Raw genomic sequence first — 15,638 nt, forward strand, 5'->3', positions numbered from 1 at the left:
TCCTCCGGGCCGGCGGAAGCCACCGCCGGCCCGGAGGATGCGGATTCACCGCCGCGGCCACATAAAAAACCCACCGCCAGATTAGGATGGCGGTGGGATTACGGTGGGACCAGCGGCGGATGGCAGGCCCGTCCGCCACTGATCCGCGGGTTTTGGAGGGCTATTTGGTGGCGGTGTCTTCAAAACACCGTCAGCCAAATTAGGAAGCATGCGTAGACATGCTTTTCCACTGCGGTTTTTCCGCCGTGGAAAAGCATATGGACCTTTGCTTCTGGGGGGCCCTTGCGGGCCCCCATGGTGAAGGGGGGTGGGGGTGCACATAGGTACCCCCCTGCATTTGCATGCACAAAGCGGCAGGCACCGCGCAGTGCCTACCCCTTTGTGCATGCAAATGCAATGCATGCATTTTTAACATTGCGGCGGGCGCCGCTTGAAGCAGCACCCGCCGCAATGTTAAGGATACAGGATGTGACCGGCAGGGTGGCGGTCACATCCTAATTTGCATGGAGGGTCCGCCGCTGCCCATGCGGACGGTCCCTCTACCACGGGGGCGGCGGATGGACGCCGGTCCGTCCGCCATCCTAATGACCCCCTTAGTTTTGGTTTGCTTATATACTGGATTGATTGGTAATTCAAAATAAAACCCCTTAACCACATTTGGCGATTATTGGTCTGTATTATGGCTTCACAAGTTAGAAATGTACAGTTGATGTCTTCTCCTTTTCAATGTTTCACGCCATCCAACAAAGGTCCGTACGACCAATGGGGAAAAATCTTTGACGACGTTACTAAGAGATTGTGGTGTACGTGCCAGTGAGCTTTCAATTACAGCAATATTTTTTTATAGCTTTTATTTGACATCGAAGGGCCTTTGCACTAGATGGAAACAGAACAAAATCATTAGTATAGAGTAGAAATGGAATTGGAAACTCATTCACATAAAAGGATGCTTCTATTGTTGGTACTGCTGTTGGAATAAAAACTGCCCAGGACTGGAGCCTAAAGTAACCCAGGTACACCTGCAGATTCTCGGAGTGTCTGAAATGTCCAATGGTAGGTAATATCTACCTTGCCTCCCTCTGACATCATACCACAACCTTGAGTCATGTCCTTAGCCTGACATTTTTGCATTATTGCGGGTCTTAGGGTTTATGAATAGCACCCGATAATGAATAAGTGTGAACCATTTCTTGCACTTTGTCCCTAGTTATTAACCTCCCATGTTTGACTAAAAGAGAACTCATTTGCTTAATTTGAATGGACCACTAATACAACTGAAAGTTGGACGATGCCCAACCCTTTCCTAATGCCTTGCATAGTTTCTACCATACTAATATTGGACACTAGCCACAGAGTTCCTTGATGGTATGTCCAGTATTATTATTGCCCCTTTTGTCTGGGATCACATAGTCAGAACGGTTGCATCTAGTTTTGTTGTGCTTTTGTGAACTTTTGGCCTCATCGCTTCATTAAACAACACAAACCCATCAAAATGCTAATGGATGTAGCAATGACAATATTGTTGCAAAAGTGCTTTAGCCTCTTAAGTGCTTCGAACGTTCGGCGGCCGACGGCACCACTATCTCAGGAGTGCTGCCGTCGGCCATTGAACGTTCGAACCTCATAGCTGTAATGGAACGCCCAGCACTGGAGCTGGACGTTCCATAGCCGTTATGAGATTAAGGTGTCTGTTTATATGCACTAAAATGTTAGTAAATGTTCTTTACAATTTAGCAAATTAGAGGCTTTTTTATGAGCCGTCTGCTCCACCGGAGCACCACTTTTTGTGACACACTGGCAGCGCAGATTACTAAATCATATCTATGAGGCCACACAAAGCCTCTATCAGTGGCATTGGATGCTCTCAAAGATATGGAGTGAGACAAGGCAGGCTAAGTGTTGCATTGCCTTACTTTGCATTTGGGGGGCATTCCATGGACGTTACACTGAGTTTTCCCACACAACACCCATTGATTTAGATGCTGGCCCAGAGTTACAAGATCAGGTAAGCCGGGGGAAATGCCAAATCCTTACGCCTCCCGAGGTGAGGTGTAAAAAGGAGAAATGTCTTTATTTCTCTTCATTTTTTTCTCTTTCTATCTGCGCTGCATTCTGCAGCACCGATAGAAAGAGGAAAATGCCTCTTAGGATTGTTTTTGTGCAGGGAGGTGCCCTTTCTTGCACAAAAATAATCCTTCTGACAACATAGACACCCTCGCACCATGGTGCAACGCCCCCTGTATTGGCGCTAGGCAGCGGAAACAGAGACAGCACAAGTTCAAGGAGAGAAATGCACTGTATTGCATGAATACAATCCATTTCTGCCCTTTCACTTTGCTGTAGGGCAGCTCAGCAAGATGACTTGCTGCGCTGCCCTACACCAAATCCCTGTAAATAAGGGCCTTAAAATTTTCCCTGTGTGCTCCGCAAGTGGGTTTGGTTTTCTGGAGCACCTTAGAAACACAAACTAATTATAATAATTATGAATAGCTTTCCACCCAACCACAGCTTTGTTCACTTTCCAGCATTTCTAAGCATCAGCTAAGTGTTCATCGTTTCATTTGAACTGAGCTAATGATTTTTCAATTGAACAATGGTTTATTTTTTTTCATGTGCATTTCATGCACGAATAATAATATTTATTTCGTATTGCGACTATTCCATCATGTTTGACAGCAGGAGCTTTGCCTCGTGATATGGAGGCTACATTTATAGATCTTGGCCCTTCCCTGCCTTGCATAAGCATTATTCAAGGAAGGATTGGCAAATTAAGCAGAAACAATCAGACTGATGTCTTCCTAAAGTGAAGTCAGTCTGTACCTGTGATTTTTTTATTGCTTTCATCAGATGAGAAGTACCACTTTCCACTTACGCATATTATTGTTAGGAGTGACTATGAGCTCACGATTGAACTCCAGGAAAATGAAAAACACATCTAGGATCACATAAAATGCCTATACAAGGATGAAGGAAGAGCTTACAGATTTAGATGTGGACCAGTGAGAATTCTTGAAAGACTTAGTGAAGACACAGAGTGAATCACTTCTCGGTTATGGCAGCAGGTGTAGATGCAGAACTCTGAAAATGCTTGGCTGACGTAGAGCAGACAAGTGCGAGCATTTTTCCTCTGGTATGGATGTTTAAGCGATGGAAGAAACAATGCACACGAGTATCAGGTAAGAAATACAGTGACTCACTTGAGATTAATGAGATTGCTAGATACAAAGGGATTTCAAGGTTTACCAAGATATATCTTTGATGTGTGATAGGGAGAGGCAAGAATGTGCCATATTTAACATTATATGGCAAATTCCTGTCCTCTTCTCATGCTGGCACACAATGTGCTACCTCGCGCCAAAGTAGGCACCTGTGCACTGTGGTGCAAGGGTACCTGTGATGTAGGCAGAACTGTTTTTGCGCAGAAAAAACAATCCTTAGAGGCATTTTCCTCTTTCTATGTGTGCTGCACAAAGAGAAAACAACGTGGAGAAATGAGGAGAAAGATATTTCTCTTTGTTGTACCTCTCGTGGGAAGGCGCACAATTCTGTTTCTACCAGTGTTGGTAAATCTGGGAATGCATCAGAATACATGAGTGGATGTGTGGGAACCCCCACACTCCACTCATGTAACAGCTCCACCATGCAGTGTAACGTAAGGCAGTAACTTGTGCTATCTTGCATTCCACGCGATTTACCAACCCACACAGGATGGCCTTTCTTGGCTTGGTAAATCTGTATCCAGGTTTTGTATCACACTATGTTGCCTGCATGATGCAAGGCTGACACAAAATGTTGATAAATTTGGCCCAAAGAATGGATCCAGTCAGATAGGATGATAATGTATATATTAAGAGGGAGGTCCCTTTCGAGACTCTGTCCTTTACATGGCATGAGTGGGTCTGCTGCTGACCCTAGCTTTTCCTGAATTCAGTATGTAGTGTACCTATTTCATACATGGCTCAAGAATTTTCATATGCAAGCAGAAATTCTTAGTCAATTCTTGAGTCAAGTCAGCATTTATTGTTGGATTGATTAAAATCGTTACAATGTGCAAAAGTACTAGTGCAAAATAGAACTGTCCTTAAAATGATTAAAACAGTAGACGAAGTGCAATGCAGAAAGGAACATTAAAAAGTATTGTTACACGAGCTAGAAGCAATTTTTTAAAGTAGGCATTAGTTTAAAAACATTGGGGTACAGCTAAAATGTTCATTGGCTACAGAATTGTGTTGCAGGAGGAGAGGTGATTTGATTTATGTCCAAGTGGCAGTTAGGTGACTTTTGCTTTTTTCTGGGCCCTCTCAACTCCATGGAGGTAGTTTACTGTCTGGGAGATTATTTTCTGGTCTGCTGAGTTGAGGCAGACCGAAATGGCTTGTCTATAGGGGCGCACCCCTAACTGAATTCAAAGAAAACTCATTGTTTGTCGATGAATGCCTAAGGTGGAATTGCAAAGGCAGATGGTGTGCACCAGGTCTCCAGTCATGAACCCAAAAAGTTAACACGTCATTTCCCCTTCTGCTCTCAGCCAAGGCCTGTTGTGCATATAAAATGGCAAGATCCCAAGGCGGTAGTTAAATACTTACTCTCTGTCCTGCAGTTTAAAACTCCACCCAGATATTGCTGTGGCCTCAGGACCTTGTAGCTGTTTAATATTGCCCAGGAATGGGAGTGTTTTTCTAGGGTTGCACTGTCTTCTAGGGAGGAAGTTATGTTGGTGTTTTTATAACCAGCTTTTTGAAGATGTCGTGGTTCGCTGCTACTGTTCATAGTTCTGCCCACCCAAATAGAGCAATCATTTTGTTGAGGTAGTCTTTTGCTGGTGAGCATGATCATTTGGAGCTTGTGGCAGAAAATAGCACATTCATGAGTCAAGACATACAGTGGACAGCAGAGTATGTTGGGAAACGTAATTTTACTTGCAGCATATTTTATCTCTCAGGCATATGGGGAATTACTTCCGTCATCTTTTATGCTGAAGTACAGCAGTAACTAGAATCAAGCCACAAGGTCATGGCATGCAGCAGGGATTAGGCAGCAGGATTTATCATTAGGTGGAGTGTCCCACTCACAGCATAAAGTACCTTTCCACAAAGAATACAATTGTGGCAGAAAGGCAAGAACAAGTTAGGTCTGTGCTTGAGACTGTGAAATTGCCCCACACCAATATCCAGGCATCAAACCCAATTATCAAGGCACCCTCGAGGTCCTGATTCTTAAATATCTAAGAAGGTCTAAAGGCCAGATGTAAAAAGCATTTTTGTGGCTGTAAATACTTTGATTCAGAGTTTGTGACTAAAAAAGACTTTTTGTGATATACTAAAGCCATTGAAGAGTACACTTTTACATAGTTGTTGTGATTGAAAAAGAAAGAAGAAGCAGCTGGAGACTTTCTGAAGATTCATGTATTTATAGCTCAAAAGTAATGTTTTTGCTTTGTGAATACATTAACTCAACAGTTAGGGAGAGTTACCCAGGAACTAGATCTAATCGACAGGCATAGAAGCAATTTTGTAGTAAGGTCTCAGCCATTTTCTTAAACGAATCTGTCTATTAAATTGTGATATACTGTTAGAAGCTTATCCAGAATTTCTGTATCCTTCCTCCTTCACTAAGTAGTTGTTTCGTGGAGAGACACATATATTTTTACAATTCTCAGAAGTAAACAAGGCAATATTCTTAGACCAATCAATAACAGGAGTATGTTTCTTCATTCATGGTAAGACTAATATCATTGGAACTGTGTTGAATCAATAAAGTCAATTCTTAAATGTTCTGTATGATTTGCAGAGAAAAGTATGGAAACAGTTCTTGTCCTTTGAGATATAGGTCATGTTGTGATGGTAGTCTTGACAAGAGTGATATGCTTTTTTATAACTAAACACAATCCTAATCTTTCTATGGTGACCCAGTCCACAATCAAGCCTGTGGCTCCTGACTGTATTAGCACTCATATATCTTTGAATAGTCTTTCTTTTCGAATAACTATGCCGCCAATTGCAAGTGGGGTGAGTGACACACACAGAGAAGCAATGTCATTTGACTGACTTTTTTGGATTGTTAATGCTATGTTCAACATGTGGATCCCAGAGGACACTGAGCACCATTGTTTCACTACTTCCAGCGTTCTGCACCCTTTGGTTATTCAGGACATATTTTTTGTAAAATTATTTATTGGAGCCACAGTATTGACAGCGTTTTTTTCACCCTTTTTTCTTCTTTTTTTATTTCTGATGTGTAATTTGCTTTCGAGGTACCTTATCTTTCTCATTTAGAAAATAATGTTTCCTCCTTTTTATTTTCTTCTCTCCTATCTTCCATCCCATGATCTACTTATAAAGATAGATTGTTTAATTCATCTGAATATGTAGGTCAATTGTGGACCCATATTAAGGTGTTGTTTAAGTAATTACTTAAACCTTTACAAAACAAACTAGCTATGTTTTCCCGTGGCCAGTCTTTTAAATAATACTAACCAATTCAACTGTGTCAAATTCGAGATTCATTTTTTTCTCCCCCTGCTTTAGTTCGAACTTTCTCTAATGATTGTGTGATGGAACAGTTATTAAACATTCATTTAACATTGTTCTTAAAATAAACTAAATTGTGTAACACTGGATTGCTCATTGTGGTGTTACTTAATTTTTGAAATATGGACATCAACATTCTCCCATAGTCGAGAAGATAAGGCTGTCAGGCACTATCATGTCCTTGTAGTGAGTACACAGGGCCTTGCCAGTTTTTAAGTTTGGTACCTTTGATGCATAGGTATGAACTTGCTGACTAACTCACAGCATGCCTCCAAATAATGACTCTCCAATTCACAAGCATGAGCAGAAAAAGTAGGAGGACTATTTTGCAGGAGAAACAGGAATCAGAACGAGAGACCTATAGATCTGTATCTCAGCTGAACACTTATTTTGAAGGGTGAATTCTACTTCTGATTCCAGACTAAAAATCCTGCGACTGAAAACAAAATAGAGTTGTCTTACACCAACACCTTTATAGAAATAACTATTTCTCTTGTTAGAATAATACTTGCTAATAATGCTGTATCAATAGGTAGCATAAGGCTCTTTTTCTCTCTTAGACAAATGCATTGTTCAAAGTCTTTATGCAAAAGAAATGTGAAGTTTAGTTGGTTCCATCACAATGGCAGCCATGATTTCAAGGGATTCATGAGATGCGGAGCTCACTCGTGATGTGAGTGAGACCTTTGCAGAGAGGGTCTCCTTGACATTGATGTCCAAGATTAGGAACCTCTACTCCCCCTGGCAAAACTTTTCTGATTCGCCTGATGTCTGGCACATTAGGCCAAATGTACTATGTTTCATGCATCACAGTTCAACAACCAAAGGTGCTGTGTTGTGTGAAAGGCAGACAGGAGAACAGAGCCATATCTACAGATGGGGTGCTCCTATTGTCATCTCCTTAGCTGATGTGAGTTAGGCTACATAAAAATCTTGCACCATAGTCCCATTGTGCGTATGTAATACTTTGTATACGTTTTGTACTGGAATAATATCCTTCCAGTAGTTAATGCAAAGTTTTCACACAATTTAAAGCTATTGTAAATTTGTGGTATACATAACATTAAAGACCACATTTTCAAGAATTTATGCCTGTTTCTATGAGGCCTACATTTTAGGTATAAAGCCCTGCATAGCTCTTTAAGTAGCTACAGCTTTGCTTCAAAGGACATTGATGGTTGCAAGAGAAAGCACAAAGCCCTACCTTGCAAAGTGTTAGGGATACTTTCCAGCTCAAATTAACTTGTGTGCTGGAAATTAAATCTCAATTCAGAATTTATGCTGGTTTGTGTCACTGTTTATGACACTGCACCGGTGTAACGCCTGGATAGAGCTGGCCTTTGTATCAAGGAGATGTTTGTAAGGTATTACAAAACATCCATTAATCCTATTCTATTTGGGTTCGTTTATTTTCTAACAGCAGAGGAGTTTGCATTACACTTAAAGTCAGCTGTACTATTGTCTAGAAGCTCCTAAAACATAGCAGAGTCTGGTCAATAGAATGGTCTATCTATAATGCTTCCTGTGATTTTGTGGGTATTACATGATGTTCTTGTCAGACAAAGAACATGTTGGCTTTGCCTTATTTACATCTGATCCTGGCAAATGTATTTGGCCTCTTTCACCTGTCCTATCTTGTTCAGATCAGAAGTATTTGAAATTGAGATATATGGAAGAGGTGATTTCTGATGATGCTGAATTATTGTCGAAGGACTGAAATGCCATATGTGCATGAAAATTTGACGGATTTGAACGGATACAGTATTAAGCCGCACTTATACATTCTAGAACTGGGTTTGCTCTGGGATATTCTGAGTGATACAGAAAATAATCTCCTGACTTCAAAAGAGACATTAACATTTTTCATTCTCAAAGTCCTACTCCTTAGTTTGAGATTCCATCAATAAGAATGTTGTGAGAAATAACTAGCAAATAAGGATAGTGAGGGCTAAATTGATTTGAAAGAGGATACGATTGATTGAAATGGAGCTCTATTGGTGAAATATATATATAAAAAAAGGGAAATTATGTTTGATTTAATTTATTGACCATGCAATTTATATTTTTTAACTTTAATATATTCTCTGCCCGGACTGAAGTGGACCGGGAAACAGATGAAAAGATTACTCCTGCTCGCAGGGAGCAGAATTACCAGCTGCTTCCTGTGGGCGGGTTCAGTGCTGTCTACGGCTGTATGTTGGAAGCTGGCTGGGGCCGCCGGGTCTTGGTTCAGTCCCTAAGGCCCCGGAAGACAGTACGGCTGTGTGTGGCAGGGGTTGCATTTACGTATGGTAATTAAAGTTAACTTTAAGTTTAAAAAGACCTAGAAATTCACTGAAAAAAACAAAGGTGAAAGTAAAATTATAGTTATGTGTGATAATAGGATCTGTCAACATAACATTATAGTTAGGTGCATTTGTCAATGACACCATTAATGTTTTGAACTAAAATAACACTGGAATTCACTAGTTATAGCTAGCAGCACTAACTAAAACTTGCACATCCACCATGTGCTGCTTATGACCTCACAAACGACATCACGCGTGACAAGTTCTATGACATTATTTTTAACATCACTGATGATATCTCAAATGACACCATTGATGACATATTTCTCTCCCACAATTACTACTAAAACATTTTCCTTCATCTGTGAAGATGCTTTCCACCATGGAGGACATCTGCACACAGAAATGATAAAGAGAGAACAAGGTCTCCAACTGTATAATTATTAATTGCTTGTTGTAGTGTGTGAGTACTGTAGTAGCAATTTCAGTAGTACAAAATGCACCTTGTAAAACATGCCTGTAGTTGATCAAAATTAACTAAAGTTTGTTTGTTTGCCATGTCCAAGTGAGGCCAGGTTGTATTCACTTTGCAGAATTGTAGCTTTTAAAACCATTCTTTTAATACTTGCTATGTTTGTAATCATGCACAAATATATATTACAGTTTTAACCCCCTTAGATGTAAGATGCCAGTGAAATGATCAGTAAAACAGTTTCTTCAGATGAAACAATGTGATTGAATTGAATCCCACACAGAAGAAATTGTTCTTAGAGAGTTTCAAGCCCTTAGTTTTATTTGAATAGTGTACCATTAAAGTTTTTGACACTTTTCTAAAATCGGATTTCACACTAGTCTTGTTCCATAGCAGTTCTTGCATTAATTAGTTATTCTAAATAAACATAGGCCAAGCTCTAATTGGAAACAGATGGTATCCAGTTTGAAGAAGAGCATCAACAATGCAGTAAAAGAGCAAAGCAAACAATTAAAAAACAAAAAGAAATGCATCTGCAACAAAATGAAATGATGAACTATAAAATAGTGTCATGTGTACATAGAAAATTCAGAAATAATTGGATCTTAAGTTTATTCACATATCTCAATCTATTAGTCAGTTGTAAGCCTCGTGTTTTTCTATCCAGCTCAGTTTCATACCGCTCATTACAATGATAGCTCTCCTCACTCTCATACCTTAATGTATTTAAATAAGGTACAGTGCTATCCATCACTGGACTTTGGGCCTGATTACGAGTGCGGTGGTCCACCATCTGCCAGAATGCAACTCTCTGAGTCCTTCTGGCAGTAGACCGTCGGCTGCGCCAAGGAATCGCCTTTCCCTGGCAGTGGCGTGGCGGAGGGGAAACGCAATATGCTGAGCAGTCCTGGCATAGACCCACCCAGCATATTATGAGTTTCCCCACCACCAGCCTTTTCACGGCTGTAAGCCCCCCATGAAATGTCGGGCATTGGGGAAACATTCAGGGGGGCAGAAAATGTGTCTCCCTTTCTGCTTGCATCCCCAGTTCCAGCAAACCATGGACTTCACAGTCCATGCCATGATGGAACATTTCTGCCATTCCTATGGCAGAGCCTCTTTTACAGGCACCGCCATGGAAAAGGTAAAAAGGCCTCATGACCTGCACAAGTTGAACTCACGATCAGGCGGGCGGTGTTTGTGCGGGTTTGGCACTGCTGCACCGGAGGAGAGCCGGTGCAACAGTGCCAAACTCATGATCACTCACTTTATAGAGATTCCAGAACCTTGCTGTCTCAACTTTTTTCCTTAGACATTGCATTATATTTGAGACTAAATTCCTTTTGTTTTCCATCACTGAATTGTTTTATATATTTTTCTATAGATTCCATATTATGATTCTTATATTTCTATTTATAATATTTATTTGATCACATATATTTCTTTTGGTTCACTGGTAAAATATCAAGGTCAAAAATGTCAACCTAAAAAATTATCTAGCCATAAATATCGATTAAAAAAATATTGAGAACCTATACTTCAAAAGGTAAGTACAAAAATATTGAGAAAAAAATATTGTTTCCAACAATATTGTTGTATCAAATACTAATGTTTAATTATACATAAATCAAAATATAAAAAATAAAATATATTAAGTACTAACATTAACTTTAATTAAATTTAAATATGTGTAATGTGTATTGTAACCAAAATAAAAAAGAAACGTATTTTTAAAAAGTTTAACATATATATATATATATATATATATATACATATATCACCTACTGGCGGTCGCTAGTAGGTATATATAGTTAGGACCTAGTTTGCATAGGAAATCCGCAACATTCTATTGGGAATACCTTTGGCGTCGGTTGATGAATCTAGGTGAATTTCTCAAAGAAGATGGCCCGTTACGCTCCGCTCCTTCCCGGAAAGTTTTGGGGGAATTCGTCAAGTGGGGGATGGGAAAAAAGGGGGCTCCCAAAATGTGTTTTTCCCATGATATTTTCTGAACAGAATTACACCAAACTTGGCAAAATGGTAGGGACTGGTACGCAGTACGCCCTTTTGTTTAAATCCCTCCAGTAGTTTTATATCTATAGGCGTGCACCGTCCGCGTACCGTGCGCGCACGGTACACAAACGGTGCGCGGATTGAAAAATCGCGGGGTGCGCGCACCGTATGCGTACCTAAGCAGACATTTTTGGGGGGCCTTGCGGGTCCTTGTGGGACCCCCTGAGCAGGCCTAGCGGGTCAGGGCGCTTCTACCCTGCCCCCTTTGCGTGTTTTCCACCCTTGTTTCACTGCTTTCTTGTGCCTTGGTTCCACAGAGGCACAAGCTGGCTGTCAACACTTCCTGGTTTGGAGTGTTGACAGACAATGGCAGCCAATCAGCATCCCTTCCAGAGAAAGCAGCATGCTCATTGGCTTTCAACACTTCTAACCAGGAAGTGTTGGCATCCATCTTGTGCTAGGTAGACCGAGGCACAAGAAAGCAAAAAAAACAAACGTGTAGAAAAAAAAGGGGGCAGGGTAGAAGCACCCTGACCCCCTAGGCCTGCTCAGGGGATCGCACAAGGACCCCCAAGGCCAAAAATATATATTTTTTAAAAACCTGGCATGTTTATTTAAAAATAACCCCCCAGGGGAACCAAATCGGGGGGGCATATTGATAAAGAAGTGTGGGGTGCCCAATCCCCCCCCCCAAACTGCCCCGGGGACCGCCGCCCTCCAGGGCAAAGCAAAGCAGCCCCCTGGCGCATACTGGAGGCTCCTGGTACGCTAGTTGCCCCCAGGAACCCCCAGTATGCAAGGGGAATTAGTTCCCCCTCTGCAAACATGCCCGGGAGCTGGGTTGCAGAGAGGTGTAAAAAAGGGTGTTGCCTCATTACACCTCTCTGCAATGCAGCCCACTGGCTTATACTGGAGGCTCCTGGTGGGCTAGTTGCCCCCCAGGGACCCCCAGTATGCAAGGGGAATTAGTTCCTCCTCTGCAAACGCGCCAGGGGTTGCGCTGCAGAGTGTTGTAAAAAGGGGGCATGCCCTCTGAACACCTGCCTGCAAAAATGTAGTAAATCAGTATAACAATCAGTATAAAAAAATCAGTATAAAAAAATAACAATTAATACATTTAACATTTGTCATTTAAAAAACCTTCAAAATAAATGAAAAAACCATAGGTTTCAGGCCTGATATAGTTTGGAATTAGCATTAAAAAACATTGAAATTCACTAAGAAAACCATAGGTTTCAGGCCTTATATAGTTAGGAATAAGCATTAAAAAAAACCTTTGAAATTCACTGAAAAAAACATAGCTTTCAGGCCTTATATAGTTAGGAATTAGCATTTAAAAAACCTTGCAAATTCACTGAAAAACCCATAGGTTTCAGGCCTTATATAGTTAGGAATTCGCTTTTAAAAAACCTTGCAAATTCACTGAAAAAACCATAGGTTTCAGGCCTTATATATTTAGGAATTAGCATTTAAAAACCTTTGAAATGCACAAAAAAACATAGGTTTCAGGCCTTAAATAGTTAGGAATTAGCATTTAAAAAACCTTTGAAATTCACTTCAAAAACTATAAGTTTTAGGGGTGTTATAGTTAGCTGGACATTTCACTCATACAAAACCATTGAAACTGCTCCTATATAGTTAGTTGTACTAACTATATTTCGCGCACCAGCAATCCACTGCTGATGATGTCACATATTAGATCATTCATGACATGGTCAGTGACATCACTGATGACATCTCAAATGACATCACTGATGACATCATCCACGTGACAATCACAGACATCTTTTCATACACTAGTAAAATCTTTCATCACTCTTTGTAAAATACAGAATGTCATATTTGAATCCATTGTCACAGCAATACAAGTATCTAAAAACCCACTCAGTGATTCATAGATGTATACACACACCTAATCACTTACCTGTAGAAAACAATTGTACACCTATATCGACATTACACACCAGCACACATCCTATTCACATATGAAGTCATCCTACTCACTTATGCAAACAATGGATCATACTTACATATTTACTTAGCTACACACTTACACAAACACCACTTCATCTATTCATTTAGATAGTAAGTCATACTTAGTGAATTATAAAATCATTATTACAAGTATACAGTTATCCATACAGTCACTCACACAATCATTGAGTCTTATGTATACTTACTTATATACAACAATTGACATATACACTGCCTTTTATTTTTCGAGTTTGTTGGACATGTACCATTCAGAAATATATTTTCTCATCACCACACCCATAAAGAGATTCACTCACCCAAACAACTGTTAGAACATGTAGTTTTAACTTCATATATCTACTAAATCAACTATTCACACATCCTTGGACAGTCACACCCCCCCCACCGAACCACACACACTTTCACTCTCCCATACAAATACTCAGTTAACTATTCAATAACTAATATAGACGTTCACATAGCTAGTAACCAACTGTAGAACCAGTTTACACAACAACTGGCAAAGTGATACAGATATTTACACAGTTTAGTCACTATCCACTATATTTAGTGAGACACTATAAATTGGTCAAGTAAACAGTCAATTACACTGCTACTAAATCCTCCATCCAAATATTTATTTATATATATCCACTCATTCTTCAAATGCAAATTGCTATATATATAATGCATATTTAAATAACGAAGCAAACCACATTCACTGGATGATGTCATCAGTGATGTCATTTGAGATGTCATCAGTGATGTCACTGACCATGTCATGAATGATCTAATACAGGGGTCTCCAAACCGGTCGTGGAGGGCCGGATCCATGACAGATTTTTTGGATATCCCCATTGAGATACATGTAGTAATTTTAAAAATCTGGCAAGGATCCAGCCCTCCAGGACCGGTTTGGAGACCCCTGATCTAATATGTGACATCATCTGCAGTGGATTGCGGGTTCGCGAAATATAGTTAGTACAACTAACTATATAGTGGCAATTTCAATGGTTTTGAAATGAGTGAAATGTCCAGCTAACTATAACACCCCTAAAACTTATAGTTTTTGAAGTGAATTTCAAAGGTTTTTTAAATGATAATTCCTAACTATATAAGGCCTGAAACCTATGTTTTTTTAGGTGAATATATATATATATATATTCACTGAAAAAACCATAGGTTATAGACCATATATAGTTAGGGATTAGCATTTAAAAAACCTTATTTTATTTGCACAAAGCCATTGAAATTCCATATATAGTTAGTTGCACTAACTATATATCGCGGACCCGCAATCCACTGCTAATGATGTCACATATTACATCATTCATGACATGGTCAGTGACATCACTGATGACATCACTGATGACATCTCAAATGACATCACTGATGACATCACTGATGACAACACCCAGTGACTGTATGTTTCTGTAAAGTTAAAATATGTCTTACATATTGAAGAATGAGTGGATGTATAAGTGTCTGGATGAAGGATTTAGTAGGTGCATGACTGACTGTATGAGAGAATGATTAAATGTGTCTCACTGAGTGCATGGGTTAGTGATTAAAGTGTCTTAATTTGGCAATCATTATTTATGTTCTTCTGTAAACTGCTGCATGTTTAAATCAGTAGTTATATCAGTAACTATATGGGTTATTGAATGGTTGCCCAAGTATTTGTATGGGAGACTGAGTATGTGTGTGGGTGGCTGGGAGGTGTATAACTCTGTGCATAGATGTGTGAGCAGTTGATTCCCTAGGTGTATGGCTTCAAAAGTGCATGTAGAAACAGCTGTATGGACAGTTGACTGTGTGCATGAGTATATTGGTTAGTGAATGGATATCTCAGTTCTACATGTCAAAGTAAGTACATATGTAAAACACACTCCATGTGAGAGTTGACATATATAAATAACTGAACATAAGACCCAGTGAATGTGAGAGTGGCTGTATGAATCATTGTGAACTTGTATCAAGGATTGTATAAGAGAGTAAATATGTGTTAGTATATGTTTGAATAAGTAAGGTGTGTATAACTGTATAGTTGAGGAAATGGAGGTGTGATTGATTCTTTGCATGACTGACTAGGTGTGTGAGTAACTCCATGGATGTGTGACAGTCTGTGAGTGCCTGTTTACACTGAGTGTATCTAAGGTTATATTAGAGTCTGAAGATGTATTATCACATAAATGATATCATCAGTGATGTAATCAGTAATGTCAAATGAGATGTCAGTGATGTCATCAGTGATGTCATTTGAGATGTCATCAGTGATGTCATCAGTGATGTCATTTGAGATGTCATCAGTGATGTCATCAGTGATGTCACTGACCATGTCATGAATGATGTAATATGTGA

This window comes from Lissotriton vulgaris, chromosome 4_1, assembly GCF_964263255.1.
Source record: "Lissotriton vulgaris chromosome 4_1, aLisVul1.2, whole genome shotgun sequence".
In the NCBI taxonomy this organism is placed as follows: domain Eukaryota; kingdom Metazoa; phylum Chordata; class Amphibia; order Caudata; family Salamandridae; genus Lissotriton; species Lissotriton vulgaris.